Source organism: Schistocerca cancellata, chromosome 1, assembly GCF_023864275.1.
Source record: "Schistocerca cancellata isolate TAMUIC-IGC-003103 chromosome 1, iqSchCanc2.1, whole genome shotgun sequence".
NCBI classification, from domain to species: Eukaryota; Metazoa; Arthropoda; class Insecta; order Orthoptera; family Acrididae; genus Schistocerca; species Schistocerca cancellata.
This window is the reverse complement of record NC_064626.1, coordinates 456,040,469-456,066,913: the sequence shown is the minus strand read 5'-3', so window position 1 is coordinate 456,066,913 and position 26,445 is coordinate 456,040,469. Positions and strand designations below refer to the sequence as shown.

Genomic DNA, 26,445 nt, shown 5'->3' with positions numbered 1-26,445 from the left:
CACATTAACTTCTTATGATGTTACCCTAGAGAGGGGGATTATGATATTCACAGCTGATGAGTTAGTGGATGAAGGGAGAACATTTGCTGCAGTTGTAACTTCATTCAAAACTGATTGTGGCTGCTGTTCTGCCAATAAAGCTTGTAACTGCTGATTTAGCTGTTCATTAAGTGCTTTCTGTTGTTTACTGGCCTCTAACCACCTGGAAACTTGAGCCATAAGAGCGTTTATCTTATCGCTAGTACCAGCTGTCTGTGTCTGCTGCACGTTTGTGCAATTAACTTTCCCCCTCAGTTTCTTACGTGGACAAACTAGTATCATTTATAGACACTAATTCAATAAGTACAGTTCCGAATGAAAAGAAATACACTTAATCCTTATACCTATTATTTGTCCAACGACACTTTGAGCAATCGTCCGCTGTGTGCTCATATCTTCTATATGTAGTACATGTCACAGGTATAAATTTACCACATAGTGCCCTCATTCATTCATTTACGTGTCCGGTCAGCATTTCCAAAAAATAGCAGCTGCGGTAGCTTTGTCATTTCCTTCGTAAACATCTTGTATTGTGCACGGGTTGTCCAGGAGAGGGCATACAAGTTGGTGGCCTAGATCTTCTTCAGTCCCGTAGTCGCAAGACGTGTCTGCGCTCGCTGTAAGGATTCCACATTTCTTCAGAATGGTCTTGCATCGGGGAACGCCCACTCCAGGCGGCTGAGGGACCTCCATACGGGATAGTGTAGGTTTGCACCACATAGTGGACTATGGCCCATTAAATTGTAATGTAACAGTCCACGATGACCAATTTCATTACAAGTTTTACATCACGTCCGAACAACATACGCTTTGCAGACCATTACCCAACAGAGAGTAACTTTGCAGCCTTCAAGCCCTATCCTGGACGTAGCACCTAATACATCTGAAAACAAGAAACAATATTTCCTTTCCCAACTGTTGTGAACACTGGTGTTCCGGATCGTGAGTGGTTCAGAAACTGTCATCTTCAGATGTCTATTGGTACTGGACTGGATCACTTCTGACATCCATTTTGTAGGGGTCGCCACCCCCCTGGTTGGAAAACCCTACTGTTTTTCTGGGATAAAGACCGAAGAATCTATGTGGAATCGCTATGGTGCAATAAATAGAATTAAATATCACTTCATTTATTTCACTGTATACAGTTCGTTGCCGTATTTTTGGCAGTGGATGGTGGCTTAACAAGTCGACGAAGAAGCTGCTGAACCCAGCGGCTGGCTCACGCTGCCACAGTTCGCTTCAATCAGACCTTTGGCAGGCCAGCTACTTTTAATAAGCGGGTTGCTGCCCGTGGTGTGGAAGGCGCGTCCCGTTGGAGGCTCTGCCTGGAGATGGCGGTGACTTAAGGCACGTGTGAGTTATCTCTCACGCAAGACAGGGGATACTCTGTCGCTTCCAGGTCACTGTCTGTATTGTCCCATCAGATGGACCACGATGTCCGATGCTGTGAAGTCATGTTGAATGCTGATCCTGGCGCCTGGTTCAGGAGACAATCTGCCACAAGCGATACTGGAGGTTAGAGAAGTTTGTGCCTCAGGATGGAGCCGTGTTGGTAGACCCCAGATCTACCCTTCATTGGCAACTGGTAATAGACGCTGTCTTCTGTAGTCTATGGCTAAAGATCAGTGGTCATCCTGTAAGGAAGCAGAATCATGATTGATGCTGGAACAACGTCATACACAAGATGTCACAATACAAAAATCAGAGAAACGAGTGCTGATGACATGAACGCCACCGATCCTACTGATCGACAGACTGTAGCCTAGTGAGACAGCGTCGAGGAGAGGCTCTGCTTTTTGAAGTCTTTCGTTTGGACCGAATCTGATCTGCTCTTTATGAGTTGTCAGCAGTCTTACATCTTCTACATTTGATTTCAGCGTCTTGACTGCTTTGTCAAACCTGTAATAAGCGTTGTCGATTCTTCCTCAGCGTTTCCTACATAATGTTCCGAGAGTAGTGTAGATAGGTTTGTCTGCACTTGTCTAACAACTTTCCGCTGAGTTCATTCACACTCATACACAGCAGTGTTGATGGCGTACTCCAGTGAATAAAGAACCATGTCGAAATATTTAGACCTAGCGGCAATCTCGCGTTGATACGACCGTGAGCTTGAGCAATACCGGTGTGTTCGAGCTTCGAATATTTCACTTTCGAACTTAGAAAATTTCACTTTCCTGTTCCTTTACTGATTTGATGTCGAACAGCCCCCAAGTCCTATCTCTGAGAGAAACTGCCAAAGGGGAAGTAACCTTGAGAAAAAAACTGAATAACCAACGAAAAGGTAACATTCTATTCATTGTAGTGTGAAATCTCAGAAGCATGTATGTGATACGGCAGGATTGCACCTGTGGCGTAAGGGTAAATTCTTTAATTATTAATCAAAACGTCCTCTCTACTGAGTTTGAATCCTCGCCGCTGCTTAAATTTTGAATGAAAATCACCAGCAATGGTGGCCAAAGTCATCCGGCATATTAAGTCACCCTCATTCAGCCAATTGACTTGTCAAAGTCAGACAGAGATTAAGTGCACTCTGTCGCCCTTGGAGTGGGAAACTGTCCCTAAAAGGTGGCCAAACCAGCAATGATCAAAGGCATGTGGATGCAGAAGGCAGTGGAACCAACTGCATTAAAGACGAGTAGCTTGTATCCAAAGGACATGTGCCCTGTAACTGAAAATTGTCATGATGATATTCATTGGCAAAAGATTCTGGAATAGTCCCGCATTTGGATCTCTGGGAAGGAACTGCGTAGGGCGAGGTAACCATGAGAAAAATATTGAATAACGAATGAAAGATAACGTTCTACGTATCGGAGTATGGAAAGTCAGAAGTTTGAACGTGGTAGGGAAGCTATAAAGTCTGAAAAGGGAAACACTAATTCTCAATGTAGATATACACTCCTGGAAATTGAAATAAGAACACCGTGAATTCATTGTCCCAGGAAGGGGAAACTTTATTGACACATTCCTGGGGTCAGATACATCACATGATCACACTGACAGAACCACAGGCACATAGACACAGGTAGCAGAGCATGCACAATGTCGGCACTAGTACAGTGTATATCCACCTTTCGCAGCAATGCAGGCTGCTATTCTCCCATGGAGACGATCGTAGAGATGCTGGATGTAGTCCTGTGGAACGGCTTGCCATGCCATTTCCACCTGGCGCCTCAGTTGGACCAGCGTTCGTGCTGGACGTGCAGACCGCGTGAGACGACGCTTCATCCAGTCCCAAACATGCTCAATGGGGGACAGATCCGGAGATCTTGCTGGCCAGGGTAGTTGACTTACACCTTCTAGAGCACGTTGGGTGGCACGGGATACATGCGGACGTGCATTGTCCTGTTGGAACAGCAAGTTCCCTTGCCGGTCTAGGAATGGTAGAACGATGGGTTCGATGACGGTTTGGATGTACCGTGCACTATTCAGTGTCCCCTCGACGATCACCAGTGGTGTACGGCCAGTGTAGGAGATCGCTCCCCACACCATGATGCCGGGTGTTGGCCCTGTGTGCCTCGGTCGTATGCAGTCCTGATTGTGGCGCTCACCTGCACGGCGCCAAACACGCATACGACCATCATTGGCACCAAGGCAGAAGCGACTCTCATCGCTGAAGACGACACGTCTCCATTCGTCCCTCCATTCACGCCTGTCGCGACACCACTGGAGGCGTGCTGCACGATGTTGGGGCGTGAGCGGAAGACGGCCTAACGGTGTGCGGGACCGTAGCCCAGCTTCATGGAGACGGTTGCGAATGGTCCTCGCCGATACCCCAGGAGCAACAGTGTCCCTAATTTGCTGGGAAGTGGCGGTGCGGTCCCCTACGGCACTGCGTAGGATCCTACGGTCTTGGCGTGCATCCGTGCGTCGCTGCGGTCCGGTCCCAGGTCGACGGGCACGTGCACCTTCCGCCGACCACTGGCGACAACATCGATGTACTGTGGAGACCTCACGCCCCACGTGTTGAGCAATCCGGCGGTACGTCCACCCGGCCTCCCGCATGCCCACTATACGCCCTCGCTCAAAGTCCGTCAGCTGCACATACGGTTCACGTCCACGCTGTCGCGGCATGCTACCAGTGTTAAACACTGCGATGGAGCTCCGTATGCCACGGCAAACTGGCTGACGCTGACGGCAGCGGCGCACAAATGCTGCGCAGCTAGCGCCATTCGACGGCCAACACCGCGGTTCCTGGTGTGTCCGCTGTGCCGTGCGTGTGATCATTGCTTGTACAGCCCTCCCGCAGTGTACGGAGCAAGTATGGTGGGTCTGACACACCGGTGTCAATGTGTTCTTTTTTCCATTTCCAGGAGTGTAGTTGATATCAGTGAAGCGAAATGGAAAGAACATAAGGATTTCTAGTCGGACTAGAGTTGGGTAATGTCAACAGCGGCAGAAAGTGGAATCGAGAGTTGATTCGTTATGAATAGGGAGGTAGGACAGACATTGTGTTACTGTGAAGAGTTCAGTAACAGGGTTGTTCTCATCAGAATCAACTGAAAGCCAACACTGACAACAATACATGCCGACATCGGAAGCTGAAGATGAAGAGATAGAGAACGTATATGAGGATATTGAACGGGTAATTCAATCCATGAGAGAAAACGAAAATCTAATAAGCTGAAGATGAAGAGATAGAGAAAGTATATGAGGATATTGAACGGGTAATTCAATCCATGAGAGAAACCGAAAATCTAATAATCGTGGAGTATTGGAATTAGACTATAGGAGAAAGAGTAGAAGTAAGTGTTACGGGAGAATATGGGCTTGGTACTGAGAATGAAAGAGGAGAAACAGTAACTGAATTCTAAAATAAATTTCAAATATTCAAATGTTTGTGAATTACTTAGGGACCAAACTGCTAAGGTCATCGGGTCCTAGACTTATACACTACTTAAACTAACTTACTAACTTACCCACACCCACATCCATGCCCGAGGGAGGACTCGAAACTCCGGTGGGAGAGGCCGCGAAGTCCGTGACAAAACGCCTCAAACCTTGCGGCCACTCAGCACGACAAATAAATTTCAGAAGGTAACAGCGAATACTCTGTTCATGAATCGCAAGAGGAGGAGGTATACTTGGAAAAGGCCGGAAGATTCAGCAAGATTTCAGTTAGTCTACATCATGGTGAGGGAGAGGTTACGAAATTAGATATGGATTTTAAGGTGTATTCATGGCCAGATATAGACTACGGTCACAGTTTGGGAATGATGAAGAGTAGGCTGAAGCTTAAGAGGCCAGCAGGAAGAAAGAATGCTCAAAAAAGTTGGATACAAAAGTACTAAGGAATAAAGAGAGACACTTGAAGTTCTCTGAGGCTATACATACTGCGATGAAGTATAGCTTAGCAGGCAGTTCAGTTGAAGACGAAAGGACATCTCTAGAAAGGACAATCACGAGAGTTGGAGAGAAAAACGTAGCTATTAGGAACGTAACTGCGAAGAAACAATGGGTAATTAATGAAATACTTCAGTTCTTTGACGAAATACAGAAGGACAAAAATGTTCAGGGAAATTCATGAATACAGAAATCCAAATTACTTAGGAATGAAATAAATAGAAAGTGCAGGGAAGCTAAGAAGAAATGAATACATAAAAAATGTGAAGAATCCGAAGAAAAGATGATGGGATGACTGACTCAGTATATAGAAAAGGCAAAAGAAACTTCGTTGAAAATAACTAGAAGCGCGATAACATTAAAAGTGCAATAGAAATTCCACTGTTAAACGCAGAGGAGAGAGCCTCTAAGAGGAGAAGGACTTATCTGATGACGTGATAGAATAAGAAACTAGAGTTGATAGGGAAGAAATAGAGGAACCAGTATTAGAATCAGAATTTATAAGAACTTTGGAGGACTTGAACTCGAACAAGGCAGAAGAAATATATAACATTCTATCGGAATTTCTAAAATGATTAGGGGAAGTGGCAACAAAACGATTATTCATATTGGTGTGTAGAACGTATGAGGCAGGCCATATACTACCAGACTTTCGGAAAAACATCGTCCACACAATTCCGAAGATTGCAAGAACCGACAAGTGAGAGAATTATCACACAATCAGCTTAACATCTCATGCATCCAAGTTTCTGACATGATTAACATACTGAAGAATGGAAAGGATAACTGAAGATCTGTTGGACGACGATTAGTTTTGCTTTAGGAAAGGTAAATTCACCACAGATGCACATCTGACGTTGCGGTTGATAATGGAAGCAAGAAAAATCAAAACACGCTTATAGAATCTGCCTACTTGGAAAAAGCGTTCAAAAATGTAAATGGTTCAAAATGTCTGAAATCCTGAGAAAAATTAGGGCAAGCTGTAATGCAAGATGGATAATAGAAAACATGTACGAGAACCAAAAGGGAAAAATAAGAGTTTAAGACCATGAACGGAGAGCACGGTTTAAAATGGATGTAAGACAGAGTTGTAGTCTTTCGTCCCTACTGTTCAAATACACGCCCAGGAAGCAATGACGGAAATTAAAAAAAAGTTCAAAGGTGGAACTAAAATTCGAGGTGAAACGATTTCAGTGATAAGATTCACTGATATTGCTATCCTCGGTGAAATTGAGGAAGAATTACAAGATGTATTGAATGGAATGAACAGTTTAATGAGTACTGAATATCGATTGAGAGTAAACCGATGACAGACGAAAGTAATGAGAAGCAGTACAAATAAGAACAGCGAGAAACTTAACTAACATTCTACGGATGCTACTGCTGATCACGAAATAAATCAAGTTAAGGACGTAGGTCGCAAGTGCAACTCTGTAACGAAGAGATTGGCACAGGAGAGGAGTTTGTTACGGGACACATCAAACCATTCAGAAAAAAAGGGAAAGCTACAACATCTGGAAATGGAAACAGAGGGACTCAACCTGGGTGTAGCGGCTGACAATGAAGTGAAACGGAAAAATATATATTTTATCACAGAAATATAGGATAACATAAAAAGCAGCAGAAAATTATGTAAAAGCATTAGGATTTGTTATGGGTGGGAAGATAAGGAGGAGAGTGAATTACTGAGAAAAGATGAGTGATACGTTTGTTTCCGTCAGAATAGACAAAAAACCAAAACCACCATTGATATTTCTTGTATACATGCCGATATCAAGAGTAGAAGGTGAAGAAATAGAGAAAGTAATTCAGTATGTAAAGGGAGGCCATAATTTTATAATCATTGGGAGATCTGATCGCGGTAGCAGGGGAAGAAACAGAAGACAGCAGCAGGAATGAGAGAGGTGAAAGACTGAGTTCTGTAATAAATTTCTGGTAGGAGTAGCGAATACACTGTTCAGATATCACAAGATGGGGATGTATAGCTGGAAACGGCTTGGAGGCACGGGAAGATTACAGTCTGATTACATAATGGTGAGATAGTGATTACGAGATCAGATCTACATCTACATCTACGTGATTACTTAGCTTTTTACAATAAAGCCTGGCAGAGAGTTCAATGAAACATCTTCAAGCTGTCTCTATACCGTTCCACTCTAAAACGGCGCGCGGGAAAAACGAGCACTTAAATTTTTCTGTGCGAGCCCTGATCTCTCTTGTTTTATCGTGATAGCCATTTCTTCCTATGTAGGCGGGTGCCAACAGAATGTTTTCGCAATACAAGGAGAAAACCGGTAATTGAAATTTCATGAGAAGTTCCCGTCGCAATGACAAACAAAAATGATAATAGAAAACAAGCCGCTCTTCTTTGTACTTTTTCAGTGTCATTTGTCAGTCCAACCTGATGCGGATCCCACACCGCACAGCAATATTCCAGGATAGGGCGGACAAGCGTGGTGTAAGCAGTCTCTTTAGTAGACCTGTTGCACCTTCAAAGTGTTCCGCCAATTAATCGTAGACTTTGGTTTGCTCTACCCACAACATTATCCATGTGATCCTTTCAATTTAGGTTATTTTTAATTGTAATCTCTAAGTATTTAGTTGAATTTACAGCCTTCAGATTTGTGTGACTTATCTCGTATTCGAAATTTAGTGGGTTTCTCTTAGTACTCATATGAATAACTTCATACTATTCTTTATTCAGGGTCAACTGCCACTATCTGCACCATACAGATATCTTATCTAAATCATTTTGCAATTCGTTTCGGTCACCTGATTACTTTACAAGAGGGTAAATGACAGCTTCATCTGCAAACAATGTAAGACGGCTACTAAGATGTCTCTCATATATCGTTAATATAGATAAGGAACGTAGAGGGCCTATAACACTTCCTTGGAGAACGCCGGATATTACTTCTGTTTTACTCGATGACTTTCTGTCTTTTACCACGAACTGTAACTTTTCTGACCGGAAATCGCAAATCCAGTCGCACAACTGAGGCGATATTGCATAGGCACGCAGTCTGGTTAGAAGACGCTAGTGAGGAACGGTGTCGAAAGCCTTCTGGAAATCTAAAAATATGGAATCAATTTGACTTCTCTGTCGATAGCACTCATTACTTCATGAGTATAAAAAGTTAGGTTTGTTTCGCAAGAACGATATTTTCTGAATCCGTGCTGACTATGTGTCAATAAATCGTTTTCTTCGAGTTGCTTCATAATGTTCGAATACAGTATATGTTCCAAAACCCTACTGCAAAACGACGTTAGTGATATAGGCCTGTAATTCGGCGGATTACTCCTACTTCCTTTTTTGGGTATTGGTATGACTTGAGCAATTTTCCAGTCTTTAGCTACGGATCTTTCTGTGAGCGAGTGGTTGTATATAATTGCTAAAAATGGAGCTATTTTATCAGCATAGTCCGAGAGGAACCTGACTGGTATACAATCTGCACTGGAAGCCTTGTCTTTATTAAGTGATTTAAGCTGCTTTGCGACACCAAGGATATCTACTTCCGTATTTCTCATCTTGGCAGTTGTTCTTGATTGGTTTTCAGGAATAGTTACTTCGTCTTCTCTGGTGAAGGAGTTTCGGAAAACCGTGTTTAATAACTCTGTCATCAGTGACTTCACCGTTGTTATCGCGCAGTGAAGGTATTGACTGCGTCTTGCCACTGGTGTGATTTCTGTATGACCAGAACACCTTTGAATTTTCTGACAGATTTCGAGTCAGAGTTTCATTATGGAAATTATTAAAAGCATCTCGCACTGAAGTACGCGCTATATTTCGAATTTCTGTAAAACTTTGCCAGACTTGGGATTTTGGGTTCTTTTAAATTTGGCATGCTTTTTTCGCTGCTTTTGCAACAGTGATCTGACCCGTTTTGTGTACCATGGGAGATCATTACCATTACTTATTAATTTTGTGGTATATATCTCTCAATTGCTGTCGATACTATCTCTCTGAAATCATTCCATAACTTTTCTTCGCTTACGTGATCAGATCGAAAGGAGTGAAGACTGTCTCTTAAAACGGCGTTAAGAGCATTTTTATCAGCTTTTTTAAATAGAAATACTTTTTGTTTCTTTTTTGTGGTGTTACGGCATTCAGCCTAGCAGCAACTGCCTTGTGGTCGCTAACATCTGTATTCGTCACGATACTCACTATTTGTCCAGGATTATTTCATGCTAAGATGTGAAGTATGCTTTCGCAACCATTTCCGCTTCGAGTGGGCTCATGAACTAATTGTTCAAAATAATTTTCTGAGAAAGCATTCAGTACAATTTCAGATGTCCTTTTATGCCTGCCACTGGCTTTAAACGTATATTTCTTTCCAGCATATCGAGGATAGATTGAAGTCACCACCAACTGTAAGTGTATGAGTGGGGTACCTATTTGAAACGGGACTGAAGTTTTCTTGGAACTGCTCAGCAACTTTATCTTCTGAGTCGTGGGGTCAGTAAAACGATACTATTGATAGTTTAGTCCGATTGTTAAGTGTAACCTCTACCCATACTATTACGCAGAAACTATCTACTTCAATTTCACTGCAAGGTAAACTACCTCTGACAGCAATAAATACTCCATCACCAAATGTATAATCTATCCATCAATCCTTTCCGAACACTGTTAGATTAATTGGAAAAATTTCGGCTGAACTTATTTCCGGCTTTAGCCAGTTTTCTATAACTACAACTATTTGAGCTTCAGTGCTTTCTATTAGGGCTTGGAGTTCTGGTTCTTTCCCAACACAGCTACAACAATTTACAACTACAATACCGATCGATTCTACAACTATCTTACTGTGTTTTACCTGCCTACTTTTAGACGGACGTCCCTTCCGTGGTTCTCTGAGACCCTCTAACCTAAAAAACAGCCCAGTCCCTTCCAAAAGGCCACCGCAACCTGTGTCTAGTGGACTCGTGACCTGTTTAGCGGAACCCGGAAACCCACCACCCGATGACGTACGTCAAGAAATCTACAGTCTACACGGTCACAGAGACGCCTGGACCTCTGATGCAGACCCTCCACTCGGCTCTGCACCAAAGGAGCACAGTCGGTTCTATCGATGATGCTGCAGATCATGAGCTCCGCCTTAATCTCGTAAGAAAGACTGGCAGTTTTTACCATTATCGCTAGCCGCCCGAAACCAGAAAGAATCTTCTCCGATCCAAAGTGACACACGTCATTGGCCACCAGCCACCACCTGCAGTTGGATGCACACTGTACTCTTCAAGGCATCCGGAAGCACCCTTTCCACATCCGGAATGACTCCCTCCGGTATGCACACGGAGTGCACACTGGCTTCCTTCCCCTCCTTGGCAGCCATGTTCCTAAGGGGCCTCATTACGCGCCTAACGTTGGAGCTCCCAACTACCAGGAAACCCACCCTCTGTGATACAGGATTTTAAGTCGCATTCTGCAACAGATACAGACTCGAATCACAATTTATAAATAATTAAGGAAAGACTGAAACTTTACACTATCGCCTGGAAGAATTAATGTGAAAAGAAGTGGGATACTGAAGCACTGAGGTATAATGACATGGGTTTAAAGTTCTGTAGATGTTGCAATTGCTAATACCATAGTAGCCAGTTACGCTGATGAGGAAAAACCATCTCTAAAAAGAGGGATCACTGAGACGGAACAGTAAAACCAGTCACAACAAACATAACAGAAATCTGAATGAATGTCTGGAGGACAGATTGAGCACGTAAAAAACTCAATACAGAAGTCGGTGACACTCAAAACAGCGATGTCAATCGGAATTCCACTGTTAAACGACAGAGAAGAGAGAGGATAATTTGTAAGAGTACGTTGAAGGCCTCTACAATATGGAGGAACTGTCTAATGACGTGACAGAAGAACAAATGAGCTCATTACGCCAAGAGATAGGCAGCCAGTATTAGAATTTAACTTTTGAAGACCTGCGATCAAATGAAGAAGTGATAGATAACATTCATTCGGAATTCCTATAATAACTGAAGGAAGCGGAAACAAAATATTGCCGGCCGCGGTGGTCTAGCGGTTCTAGGCGCGCAGTCCGAAACCGCGCGACTGCTACGGTCGCAGGTTCGAATCCTGCCTCGGGCATGGATGTGCGTGATGTCCTTAGGTTAGTTAGGTTTAAGTAGTTCTAAGTTCTAGAGGACTCATGACCACAGATGTTAAGTCCCATAGTGCTCAGAGCCATTTGAACCAACTAAATATTCAGGTTCTTATGTAGAATCTATGACGCGGAAGACGTATCCACTCACTTTCGGAAAATTTCATCCAATCATTGCTAAGGTAGAAAGGGGAGATAAATGCGGAGACCGTCGCTCAATCGGCTTAACAACTCAAGCATCCACGCTGCTGACGAAAATGGAAGAGAAAATTGAGAGTCTATTAGATGAAGATGTCGGAAAGGTAAAGACTTCAGTTAGAACGTTGTGCTTCATAAATGAAATAAAACGTAAAGAAAATCAAAGCGCGCTCATAGGATTTGTAGCCCTAGAATAAGCATTCACATAGTGTGATTGACTACGATTTTATCAACCAGATTGTTGAAACTTGCTTACTGTTTGTGCCGTTCCAGGAAAGTTCTATTGTTATGTGCTATGACTGACTACGATTTTATCAGCCAGGTTCTAGAACCACTCTCAGTTTTTGTACCGTTGCATAAAGTTTTTTGCAGAAACTGCCTTTCGTACAACTGCAAATTAGTTATTGATGTGGTTTTATTGATACAACCAGTAGGTTAAACCAGCATCTCGTATGGATATGGTGTACAGCCCTGGCCCGCACAAAACTTCTTATTCATGTTGCTTTCTACACAAATGCATGTCACTGCGTGATGGTTGTTACTGGTACATGCAGTATGTGTTCAGCCAGCATTTAGTAGGTGCGTGACCTTAAGATGGTTGTTACTTGCACCCAATGCCACCTAGTCATCATACTTTAATTGACTTATATAAATACGATCTAGGCATTAATTCGTTTTTAAATTTGTAACAAATTTCTCCATTCCTGATAATGTCAGGCATTACGAAGAGCACTGAAGGACCCAGGCTGCAACAAGGCCCCTGGGTAGGCGACATTCCCACAGAATTATTGAGATCGTTGAGAGAGCCAGACATGGTTAAATTATTCCATCTGATGTGCAAGATATACGAGACAGGGTTAATACCCTGAGACTTCATGAAGAATGTACTTATTCCTGTTCTAAAGAAGAAAAGTGTTGTCAGATGTGAATATTACCATACCATCAGTTTAGCAAGTCATGATTTCAAAATACCGACATGAATTACAATATTTATCAAAGAATGGAGGAACTGGTAGAAGCTGACCTCGAGGAAGTTCGGTTTGGGTCCCGGAGAAGTGTAGGAACAAACGATAAACTCTGAGCCTACGACTTGCCTCGTAAGACATATTAAAGAAAGGCAAATCTACGTTTATAATACGTACAGATTTAGAAGAAGCTTTTTACACTTTAAACTGGAACACACGCTTTGAAATCATGAATGTAACAGGGATAAAATACGGGGATGGAAAGGTTAATTACAACTTGTACAGAAACCAGACGGGAGTTATAATAGTCGAAGGACTAAACGGGAAGCTCTGGTTGACAAGAGAATCAGAAGGAGTTGTAGCCTATCCCCGGTATTATTCAGTCCGCACTGAGCAAGCAGTAAATGAAAACTGGCAGGAATTTGAATAGCAGAAACAAAGATCGGGTAAAAGACATAAAAATTTAGACGTTCGTCGATGACATTGTGATTCTGCCAGAGAGCCAGAGAGATAAAGAACTAGGAAGAGCAGTTGAAAGGATGTATAGGTCTTGAAATGAAGTTCTAACATGAACATTAACAAAAGTAAAACGAGGGTCAGCGAATGCGATAGTGAAGGAATTAGTTTAGGAAATGAGACACTAATAGTAGTGGAACAGCTTTGCTATCTGGGCAATAAAATATATGATGATGGCTGTAGTTGAGAGGCTATAGAAACGCAGATAGGGAAATTTTTTGTCATCTAATTTAGTGTCTGTAAATATTTTATAAACATATTTTTATGGTTCGTGGCGATGTACTAAAGTGGACCGTGGACAATAATCAGTTCAGACAAGAATAGAAACTTTTGAGATGTGATTCTATAGAAGAACGCTGAAGGTTAGAAAGGCAGATCGAGTAATTAATGATGAGGTACTGAATCGAATTAGCGAAAATAGAAATTTGTGGCTCATCTTGACTAAAAGTAGGAATCAGCTGATAGCACACATCTTAAGGTATCAAAAAACGCCAGTTTAGTAATGGGCGGAAGTGCGTGGAATAAATTATCGTAAGAGGAGTCGAAGCTATGATTACAGTAGACAAGATCAGATCGGTGTATGTTGCAACAGTTATTCACAGATGAAGAGGCTAGTTTGGAGAGCCAGATGAAACTAGTCTTTCGACTGAAGACCGCAACACGACCTTAACGCGAGGTCAATAGCAACCATAACAGTGATTTTTAAATACTTAAGGCATGAAATTCAAATTCAATGAATGTGTAGCGGTTTGATGATCGGCTGAACGTTTGGTGGTCGGCTGAAAGTAATCAGCTTTTGTTGCTACAAGGTACGTGAATGATGTACATGAATAATTTCCTTATACCATTCGTCCAATATGTTTGTAGACAACACTACGTCCTCTTGATGCATGCCAGCCTCAACAAACGCTTTCATGTCAGTTGTCTTCTTGTGATGTGTAACATTCATTTCGGCACTCTTTCTCTTCATCATTTCTTTTTTTCAATTTGTCCGCTGTTACGTTTACAACAGCAAGTTTGCACTCGAATTCCATACGCTATCATGACGTATTGTATCCCCTTAAGATTTGTGGCTGTTGTTACAAGTCCACCAGCTGAACGAAACTAGACATTTCTTTCTATGGGAAGTCTGTAACGTCATTCATTCCGACAGGTCAACACAGCGTCTCACCTCTCTCAGTCCTACTGGAGGCTCACGCCACTTTCATAGAAATTATACAAAGGGAAAGTAACAAACGTCAATGGGTTACTCATAAATCAGAAAAAAAGTCGAAAGAGGAAAATTACATTTTCACCGAGATGTACATTATATTTTCCCTACTTCTAAATGAGCACACGATAACCTCTCAACTGTCACATCATTTGACAGGGGTTATTCCTTTTATTGAGAGAATGAATGAAACAGTGTGAAAGCCATTCATTAAAAAATCATTTTTCAAATCATTTATTTTACCCAAGTTCTGAATCCCTAAACTGTTTCAAACACGTTCTGTACCCGTGTTATTGGTCACTGATAAAGTGATGGATGACTTTGATATACATTTTGGAGGTATAGGGAGCTGACCAATGGGGCGCTCACGCGGCAGTGTGCAACGTGAAACGAAGCACCTCTACTGCGGTTTCCGGCTTGCTTTATCCTGATTCTTGACGCCTGTTGAAGTTAAGTTATGGACGATGTGTACTGAGTACATTTTACATTCAGATGGCCATCCTTATGCTGCAATCTACGAGGATTATGAGGAGGCCGCAGCACACTCAAGTATCTCGGGGTAATATTTTGTTTATAATGCTTTCAAATCTGTAGGTATACTCTCAGTAGTGTTCAGATTTCCTTGTTCTAACGGATAGATCGTATTCCATGTTCGTAGTAAATTATCGTTGTATCAGTTATCCACCTATGAGGGTAGCTCACATCCGCACAGAGTTAACACTGCCAAAAGTATTCTAGCGTGTACGGAATTTTCTTTTTGTTCTGATATTCAAGCATCGTAGACTTGTATACCACGTGATCCATCGTGGGACAAGTGTAAATTCATTGTTTGTCATTGGTTATCCATTTGTTTATTAATAAACAGGAATTTCACTGAAAGATATTTGATTTTTTTTTCTCCACTCATCCATGATGCCCGTACAGTACTTTGAACTACGCACTCGTGTTCGTACATTCACATTTGAGAGTGTACTTGGTATTATCATGAACTTTACTGTGAATTCTGTTGTCAAAGGGATTACTAGTCAAAACGAAAACGACTACAATTTTTTTGAATTTTTTGCCTGCTTTTACATCCTGTAAGGTAAGTTAACTGTGACGAGATTTTTCGACTTCGAGCTAATACAGATTATGTTCGGCGTGAGTGTTAAATTTCATGTTCTTTATGGAATGACGTAAGGTTTTCATTCTGAGGCTGTGCCTCCATAAAGTGTCCAAGGAATAGAAAAGCAACTGGAATCACTCAACAGAGGAAAGTCCACTGGACCTGACGGGATACCAATTCGATTCTACACAGAGTACGCGAAAGAACTTGCCCCCCTTCTAACAGCCGTGTACCGCAAGTCTCTAGAGGAACAGAAGGTTTCAAATGATTGGAAAAGAGCACAGGTAGTCCCAGTCTTCAAGAAGGGTCGTCGAGCAGATGCGCAAAACTATAGACCTATCTCTCTGACGTCGATCTGTTGTAGAATTTTAGAACATGTCTTTTGCTCGAGTATCATGTCGTTTTTGGAAACTCAGAATCTACTATGTAGGAATCAACATGGATTCCGGAAACAGCGATCGTGTGAAACCCAACTCGCTTTATTTGTTCATGAGACCCAGAAAATATTAGATACAGGCTCCCAGGTAGATGCCATTTTCCTTGACTTCCGGAAGGCGTTCGATACAGTTCCGCACTGTCGCCTGATAAACAAAGTAAGAGCCTACGGAATATCAGACCAGCTGTGTGGCTGGATTGAAGAGTTTTTAGCAAACAGAACACAGCATGTTGTTCTCAATGGAGAGACATCTACAGACGTTAAAGTAACCTCTGGCGTGCCACAGGGGAGTGTTATGGGACCATTGCTTTTCACAATATATATAAATGACCTAGTAGATAGTGTCGGAAGTTCCATGCGGCTTTTCGCGGATGATGCTGTAGTATACAGAGAAGTTGCAGCATTAGAAAATTGTAGCGAAATGCAGGAAGATCTGCAGCGGATAGGCACTTGGTGCAGGGAGTGGCAACTGACCCTTAACATAGACAAATGTAATGTATTGCGAATACATAGAAAGAAGGATCCTTTATTGTATGATTATATGATAGCGGAACAAACACTGGTAGCAGTTACTTCTGTAAAATATCTGGGAGTATGCGTGCGGAACGATTTGAAGTGGAATGATCATATAAAATTAATTGTTGGTAAGGCGGGTACCAGGTTGAGATTCATTGGGAGAGTCCTTAGAAAATGTAGTCCATCAACAAAGGAGGTGGCTTACAAAACACTCGTTCGACCTATACTTGAGTATTGCTCATCAGTGTGGGATCCGTACCAGATCGGGTTGACGGAGGAGATAGAGAAGATCCAAAGAAGAGCGGCGCGTTTCGTCACAGGGTTATTTGGTAACCGTGATAGCGTTACGGAGATGTTTAACAAACTCAAGTGGCAGACCCTGCAAGAGAGGCGCTCTGCATCGCGGTGTAGCTTGCTCGCCAGGTTTCGAGAGGGTGCGTTTCTGGATGAGGTATCGATATATTGCTTCCCCCTACTTATACCTCCCGAGGAGATCACGAATGTAAAATTAGAGAGATTAGAGCGCGCACAGAGGCTTTCAGACAGTCGTTCTTCCCGCGAACCATACGCGACTGGAACAGGAAATGGAGATAATGACAGTGGCACGTAAAGTGCCCTCCGCCACACACCGTTGGGTGGCTTGCGGAGTATGAATGTAGATGTAGATGTAGATGTAGATCTGCCTATAAGAAGGTCAACATCTACCCTTCTCAATCTCTCAGTCACACGAGGATTTGATTATGTGCAATCGTGATCTTAGAGTCATTCAAATATTCCTTCTTGCACCAGATTCTTCCCCGCTGTGAAATGAAAGCGTCTCCTATTCTTGTAAACTTCAATTAAACCTTGATCAGACAGCATTGGATCAAAAGTGTGTATAACGATGGGGCATTTTACTGAAGTAATATGGGGAGGCTTTCAAATTAAACGAATTGAATGAATAATTGCCTTCGAGAAATGAATCAACGATGTATCACAAGCTTTTTATTTTATTTATTTCTTTTCATCAGTCTTACGACTGATTCGACGCAGCCTGCCATGAATTCCTCTCCTCCGTCAACCTCTGTCTCCTCTGTTGTTTCTACCCTCTATAGTTCCCTCTAATATCATGGAAGTTAATCCGCGATGTCTTAACAGGTGTCCTATGGCCATGTCCCTTCTTTTGGTCAGTGTTTTCTATATATCCCTGTGTACACCGATGCTGCGGAGAACCTACCCTTTCCTTACCTTATCAGTGCGTCTCATTTTCAACATATGTCTTTAGTACCACATGTTTCATTGCCATATAATGCTGTGTTCGAAACGTACATTCTCAGAAATTTCTTCCTCAAATTGAGGCCTGTGTTTGCTACTAGTACTCTTCGTCAGGAATACCCTTTTCCCCAACGCTAGTCTGCTTTTTTTTATATTCTCCTTGCTCCGTACGTCATCAATTATTTTCCTGCCTAGGTAGTAGAATTCGTTCACTTCATCTACTTAGTGAACACTTGTTACGATGATAAGATTCCAACTATTATTATTTTTGGTACAACTCATTACTTTTGTCTTTTTTTGCTTTACTCTCATTCTATGTGCTATACTCATTAAAATGTTCATTCTATTCCACACAACCTGTAATTCTTCTTCACTTACACTGAAGATAGCATTTATATTAGCGAAACTAGTCATTGATACACTATGTGATCAGAAGTATCCGGACAGCTGGCTAAAAATGACTTACAAGTTCGTGGCGCACTCCATCGGTAATGCTGGAATTCTATATGGTGTTGATCCACCCTTATCCTTGAAGACAGCTTCCACTCTCGCAGGCATACGTTCAATCAGGTGCTGGAATGTTTCTTGGGGAATGGCAGTCCATTCTTCACGGAGGAGAGGTATCGATGTCTGTCGGTGAGGTCTGGCACGAAGTCGGCGTTCCAAAACATCCCAAAGGTGTTCTGTAGGATTCAGGTCGTGACTCCGTGCAGGCCAGTCCATTACAGGGATGTTATTGTCGTGTAATCACTCCGCAACAGGCCGTGCATTAGGAACAGATGGTCGGATCGTGTTGAAAGATGCTATCGCCATCCCCGAATTGCTCATCAACAGTGAGAAGCAAGAAGGTGCTTAAAACATCAATGTAGGGCTGCCTGTGCTGTGATAGTGTCACTCAAAACATCAAGGGATGCAAGTCCCCTCCATGAAAAACACGACCACACCATAACACCACTGCCTCCGAATTTTACTGTTGGCAATACACACGCTGACAGATGACTTTCACCGGGCATTCGCCGTACCCACACCATGCCATCGGATCGCCACATTATGTACCGTGATTCGTCACTCCACACAACGTTTTTCCGCTGTTCAGTCGTCCAATGGGGTTACGCTCCCTACACCAAGGAGGCGTCGTTCGGCATTTGTTGTTGTGATGTGTGGCTTATGAGCAGCCGCTCGACCATGAAATCCAAGTTTTCTCACCTCCCGCCCAATATCATAACTTTCATATGTTCTCATTCTGTCTTTCAACTTTTCTGTAGGCTGCAGAGCGGCGTATTGTGCTGCTGCCAGTCCGCCTCTGGGGGGTGGGGGTGGGGGGGAATCGAAATCCAATAAAGAAAAAAAATTAAAAATTCCCACTTACTTCTTGTACAGATCGTTTATTAACTGTCTTCCCTTATAGCTTACTCTTCTTTCACTCAGAATTAAGAAACATCTTTCACCATTTGACAACGTTGAACGCTTTTACGAGATCGACAAATCCTATGAACATTCTTTCTTTAGTCTTGCTTCCAGCATCAACTGCAACGTCAGAATTGCCCCTCTGGTGCCTTTACCTTTCCTAAATCGAATCTGATCATCATCCAACAGATCTTCTGTTTTCATTTCTCTTGTTCTGTAGATTATTGTTCTCAGCATCTTGGATGAGCGAGATTTTTAGCTGATTGTACGACAGTTCTCTCACTTGTTGCCGCTTAGTGTCTTCGGAACTGTAGAACGACTTTTTTTCCGAAAGTCTGATGGCCTATCGCCAGTCTCATACATTCAACACACCGTTTTCCACAATGATTTGAGAATTTCTGATGAAATGTTATCTACTCCTTCTGCCTTAACTAATTTTAAGTCTTTCTAAGCTCTTTTAAAAACCGATTCTAATACTGGATGCTCTCTCGCTTCCCAGTCGTCTCCTGTTTCTTCCTCTATCACGTTATTGGACAAGTCTCCCTCCCATTACGTCTTCAGTGTTCTCTTTTCCATCTATCTCCTCTCTCCTCTGCATTCAACTGTGAATTTTCATTTCACTCTTAATGTTACCGCACTTGCTTTTAATTTCACCGTAGACTGTTTTGACTTTTCTGTATGCTTAGTCCTTCTGACCATCATTACTTTTTTGATTTCTTCACATTTTTTATGCAGCTGTTTCGCCTTAGCTTCCTACCACTTCCTATATGTTTCATTCCTAAGGGACTTGTATATCTGTATTCCTGAATTGCCCTGAACATTTTTTTACTTCCTTCTGTCGTCAATGAAGTGAAGTAATTTTTCTGTCATTCATGGTTTCTTCGCAGTTACCTTCCTTGTACCTAAGTTTTCTTTTCAACTTCTCTGACTGCCGTTTTTACAGACGTCCATTCATTGCTACAGTACGTAATGGTTACTCCTTGAGTAGTTGCTCGTTGAAACAGCATCCTGTGCGAGCAATCTAGTTGCGTCTTTACCTGTTGTTTCTCGTAGTTTAGATACTTGGGCTCTGCGCGACTGTGTTTCCAAAGAATAGCCCGATGTAGTCATAAAACTGAGCCTCACACGTCTGTTTTCATGCCCTGCAGCTAATTCGCTGCAAGTAGCAATCTGTAGCTGTGGTCCTGCAGTCAAATCGTCTATGCATTGGCTAGAATTGCAAACTGATAAAACACACAGAAAAACAAAAATAAAAGGTAAGTCAATAATTTAAAAACAAAGGTTCTATTCTAACATCTGTAATGATGTGGAAGACACAGAATTATTTTGAATAATGTTTATTCAAGATAGAACATGTCTAATAAATGGGTAGTGGTCCCACAATATTCATTTATAATACGGGTAGAAAATACCTTTAGTAAATGCAGTAAATTTACGTTGAGAACGTTACGAGAACGATATCGAAATTCCCACACTAAATTGTAATCAAAGATACGCAAAAACTAAGACCATTATTATAGCAAGATATAGAAGCAATTCAGAAGTGTGGTGCTAGATTTGTTACTGGTAGATTCGTTCCACGTGTGAGTAGTACAGAGATGTTCCGTGAACCGAAATAGGAATCCCTGAAGGAATGGAGACATTCAATTGACAAAATGCTATCAACTAAACTTAGAGAAGAGGCATTTGCTGCAGATTACAGTATGATTATACTGTCAAATTTAGCATAAGTATCACGAAGTAAAGTAAGATAAATAAGAGTCGCAAGGAGGAATGCAGGCAGTTGTTTCTCTCTCGCTCGTTTTGCGAGTGGAACAAGGAAATGAATTATTAGTAGTGGTATCTTACGGAATATGTATGTACGCGGCAGTAGGTGTAAAAGTTCTTGGGGCAGGTCTGTGCTTTCGGACAAATTATGGACACAGTTACTGAATAAAGATTTCTTAAGAGCCAGCGTGAACTGAAGTACATCACTGGAGCTTATGATACATCTTCTAAGGTACAGTCTTTCCTGTAACAATAGCTGTTGAGTTCGTTATCGAACAAAGAACGCGACTACAACGATAACATTGTAATTCACAAATTACACATTTCTGAAATGTTTACTGAATCCGTTTGATTTTCTATTACTTGATCGGTTTCTAAGATTCTGAAGTGAAGTCATTGATACACCTTCTTGTCCTTCTGCTCAATGGCACACTCAGTCAGGAGGACCAACGATTTCGGCACCTGGAATGTCTCAGTGGAGAATTTATCCCATTGTCTTCCTCAGATGCGTAACGGTAAGGTGTGGATGACGTATAATAATTGCTAATTTAATCGTAGTGTAATCATGGTGATGGATGTGTGTGGAATAGAGATAAGTATGGCAGATTCTAGTGGCAGCGCATGTCTTCTCTCCATGTACCAAGGGATCTTTAAGGCCTTACAGACTGCCTTCCTCAGTAGACGATGCGAACAGCTATGAGACTGAACGACGATCGGGGAGCTCCGCCTCGCCGGCCAGGAGTAAAGTGATGAAAATTCTTTGCAGTACTGGCATTTCTGCGTGATAATTAAAATTTGTTCTCCACTGCAGTCGGGAATATCGATCACGAAGGGAACTTACTTTTACGTCACTACAAGGGCATCCTTCAGACGTAGCCACTTAGCAGCGCTTCCTAGTAGCGCTGCCGTTCACGATCGCTGCAGGTATAAGAGCGGTTTCACACGCAGCCACAGTCACTGAACCAGTGGTGTTGCTTACCGTCTCAGTGGTCTGCTTCGACGCCAATGGCACCCACAAAATGTGGCTCCAGTCGTGACTATGCAAGGAACGTCAAGGTAGCGTTCACACTGCACCACAGCCACATCACTATTTCAAAAACGCTAACGTAGAGCTGCTTATACATGAGTCGTGACCCGCTTTGTTTCTAGCACAGTAGTTGTGTGAAGCAGAAGTGGTTGGTTGTTCACTGTCGCGACAAGGTCATTCGATACAGGGATACACGGACCAAAAATCAATACAGAATTTCTGCTATTGAGAATTAAAAGTCGCCTGCCATAAGGGCTTGAATCACGACGATTACAGCAACGAGATCGCAAAGAAAACTGCGTGTAGTCCACCATAGGGATATTCGAAATAAATTGCAGCATCATGTCCACAACAGAAAAACTTCATCGGTTAGAAAAGTAAGGTTTATTTCCAACAAACATCAGCAACAATGGAGTTATTGTGGTAACTAAAATACCTTACAAAATTCAATTCATGCAAAGTTGTATTTCAAGCAAATATTTCACTTGCAAGTTAACCATGATTTCAAATTCGAGGTACATTTGTTATTTCCATACCCCTCCAATCATGAAGTAATCAGCAAACGGTCTTCGGATGCATTTAGTAGCGTTTTCATGTAGAGAATTCTCTACTGGCATCTCATCCTCTAGTTCAGCAACAGCGCTCATCTCTTTATACTGTATATGAAGATAGTATCTGTTCCCGAAAGAACAGATACCATTGATGACCGTGCAGCTTCTCTAGAATGAAATGATAATTAAATCGACACCCTAGCTGCAAACAGGCGTTCATATACATCATTCCGGACATGTTGAAAACGTGTGCCCCAACCGGGACTCGAACCCGGGATCTCCTGCTTACATGGCAGACGCTCTATCCATCTGAGCCACCGAGGGCAAAGAGGATAGTGCGCCTGCAGGGACATATCCATTGCATGCTCCCCGTGATATCCACATTCCCGATATATCCACACCACTACATTCGTAGTGCGCCCATCATACTCATTACTCGTGGCAGATTAACCTACCAAGTCCCGTACGAGTTGGGGCATAGCGTGTGCGAATTCCATGCGTCTGCCATGTAAGCTGGAGTCACTGTCGGGGCACACATTTTCAACATGTCCCCAATGATGTATATCAACCCCTGTTTGCAGCTGGGGTGGCGATTTAATTATCAACTCATCTCTTTCCCTGACGAGGTTATGCACAAGACAGCAAGTTTCCATTGCAGTATCTGCCAAATCTTCTCGAACATTTCATGAAATATCCTCCAATTATTACTCAATATCTTACACAATGTAAGCAAACCTAGCATCGCCACTAACCGGTCGTTGCAGTGCTACTAACGCGCGTTTGGAGAGCCACTAACACTCGGTAGCAGCGCCACTAAAGCATGTTTGGAACCTCACTCAGGTTTGATAGTAAGCAGAGCCACTAACGCCAGGAAGCCCTGCTTGCGAACCACGAGCAGCTCTGCAAAGTGGCGCTGTATCAATCCGGTTTAGACTAACGCAAAAGAAATTTCGGATCCACTCATACATTATATTTTCTGGACTCCTGGTGTGATGTTGACATTGCCTTGAGGGTGTGCTGTTCCACTGTAACTGACTGCCCCGTCACATATCTACTACGAAATGCAATGCAGATTGCAAATACCTCGCTATGTTTTCAGATTGTGTGCAGTATTCGGTATTTGTATGATATGCCACTATGGGAAACGAATATCAGTTAGAAGCAGAGGTGAGGCTGCAAGAGCATGTAGCTGACGCGTTCGCGTCATATACACTTACACTGACTTTTCCACATTTTAAAAATATTAAGGCAAAAAATTATCACATTTTAGCAATTATTTGCGACTGTTTCAACAGGACAAGACATGCCATCAACTGTAGTCTCCTATTTTTGCAACAAGAAAAAGTGGTGAGTATATCTAGTATTTAAGCGATCGTGTTTTACATTTTTATGGGAGTAGATCGAAGAACTGTACCGTCATACACCTTACAGAAGTTACAGAAGTTCTCCTAGCTGCTGTATAGTGTCTCCATTAGGCGTGCATTGTTTTTACATATATGCGATTTAGAGGTATTCACATGTCCTTTGTGCGCATTCGTAATAAGCGAAGGATGTAACGGCATTTAAGGATTTATTTATTTTATTGTGAACAATTTGGTAAAGAGAAACGAGGAAATTTCGAACAATAGAAAAGGCCTGAATGAAATGAATGAAACATTTATTCAATAATGTGGAAAAAAAGTACAATCCATTAACAAACCACTGGGAATGGTACATACTTGACACACTACTTCTCTACGTCTTGAGGATTAACATCGAAAAAAAATGGTACGTTTCGTGGGTTATGTGAAGCTGTTCGACCATCGTACACCATTCTTTTTAATTCCTTACGCACAATTATTACTCCCGCTGGATTGCTGATAGCACTTGGAAATAATCACAAATTTCTTTCACTAATTTTACGCTGTTTTCTACAACCAACCTCCACTATGCTCGGAGGTCCCTATCCGTCGGTGCTGGGATTGTCTAGTCTTCGTTTGCTTGTCGTTGGTCTCTGACGTTTCCACTTTACAAACACGTTACCAGCAGCTTTAGAAGGGTTGAGGTGTCCATGACAGATCTGTAATTCAGATGACATGCAATGCCTAGTCCACATCCGAAGTCGCTGAGCACTCCTGCACGGGTCGTTCCTCTGGTACAGCCTTTCACACAGGCGCGTCCGGACAATCGTGACATGTAGTGGAAAATTATGAACTACATAGCTGAGTCCGGATACTTTCGATCGAATAGTGCCGATTTAGATATAATTGCATTCAGGCTGTTGACGCAGACAATTTACTCGTAATTATAATCATAGCAGTACTAGCGAAGTAGAAGACACTCGACTCCTGCTACTGAAGGCAGATGGTAACCACTAGTGAAAGGCACAGTTGGTGCTTTCTTGCAGCCGCTAGATGCAGCTTCATTAACAGTCGGAATATTGTTCGCAGTTAACGTGAATGATATATCGACGCTTGTTTAACTTCGTCACTTTTTCTCTTTCAAGCAATATAGAGTAAAAGGCTAAATGAGGCTAAATGAATACTTTTATCCCAAAACAGGTCTACTAGTATCATATTCTCAGAGTTCTTACAGGCCTCTTGAATGTTTACCGTCTAACCTCCTTGCCTAGGGACGCCAAATGAAAGCTGATGTCGTCAAGCCCTGAATAAAAAATTTCGCAACGGATAACTGGGGAGGGGAGCTTGAGAGTGCTACCAAGAGAGCGTGCCCTTTCTGTACGATACTAGGCAAGGGGCTGGAGGGCTCACATGCTGATGTGTGGGTCCCTGCATTCTATACCTTCTATTTTTAAATGAATTCCTTTAAGTGGACTCCTATGTGATTTTTAAGGTATGTTAAAGATTGATGACAATTGATTACGTATTTATTTTAAATATTATCACTCGATTTTACAGCGATTGTAGCAATTGTTCCAGTTTACACATATTACAATTTTACAACTTATAGCTCGGGTATATTATATACTAATCTGCACGCACATTTCTACGGGCACGACGGAATTGCGTTGGCCAAATGTGCACCACCATAGTCTCCCAATATTTTACATAGGACATCCACTATGTGAGGAGGATAACGGGCAAACTGGGGACCAGATACGTTAACACAGGGGGTCAAATTTCCTAAATTAACGAGATCATTCATTTCCTTACACAATCCGAAGCTGGAAATAAAAGAATTAGTACAAATATTCAAATACCTCTCTTCCATGCGTGAACATTGAGACAGACGCACTGAGGGCACGTCTGCTCACTTACCCGTCTTCTGTAACACTCCCAGAATATGGCGGGCACCCGGAGGTCTTCCTGGGCCCCGGTGGATGGGGTGGTCGAACCACTTAGCCGTGACCAACCTCTCCACCCCAGATCTTGTTACACTGGAAAGTCTTTGACTTTTACCTGCCTGTGCTGTCTCTCTAATTCCCTACCCAGGAGTAAGGTTGTCACTACTATACTATATAACTACTTCCCAACAAAGATTTGGCCACCCTTTACGGAAAGGTGTGAGGAGGATTAGGAAAGTTTATGTGCATATTCACATTCACGTACAAGAAATGCATAATACACGACACATATAAATACGTATTATGAAGCCTGACACACTTCTTTCCACCCGTTCACATGGGTTCTGTTGCACCCGCGGCCGGCCGCGTCGTGTAATAAAATTGGCTGCGGAGCTGCCTCTGTTTCTATTTCCCGGCGCGAGCGAGCAACGAAACCTGCTGCTTATAGAGCGGAAACTACTGTACCGTTTCACTCTGTTTTAATGAGTAGGGCATTTCTACACTGACGTTGCTGTACGTGTACTCGCTTATGAAGTTTGTTATTGACTACAAAAACTTGTTGAAAAGTAGTAGCAGCATATATGCAGCAAACGCAAGACTGAGGAATGATTGTTATTTGGCTATTACAACCCTAACCCACAGTTTAAAAAAGATGCGCAGGTTTTGCAACCCAGATTGTACGGTTTTTTCTTGGCTAATTCACATTCTCTGCCGGAATACTTTA

The 26,445-nt window shown here is 42.4% G+C and overlaps 1 non-coding gene across 1 annotated transcript; it reads right to left on the bottom strand.

Annotated features, from left to right (window-relative positions):
- Positions 1-22,688: 22,688 nt before the first annotated feature.
- Trnat-ugu (transfer RNA threonine (anticodon UGU)) lies at positions 22,689-22,763 on the bottom strand. Its single transcript has one exon. It is a non-coding gene; the product is annotated as a tRNA-Thr (tRNA).
- Between the last annotated feature and the right edge of the window lie 3,682 nt (positions 22,764-26,445).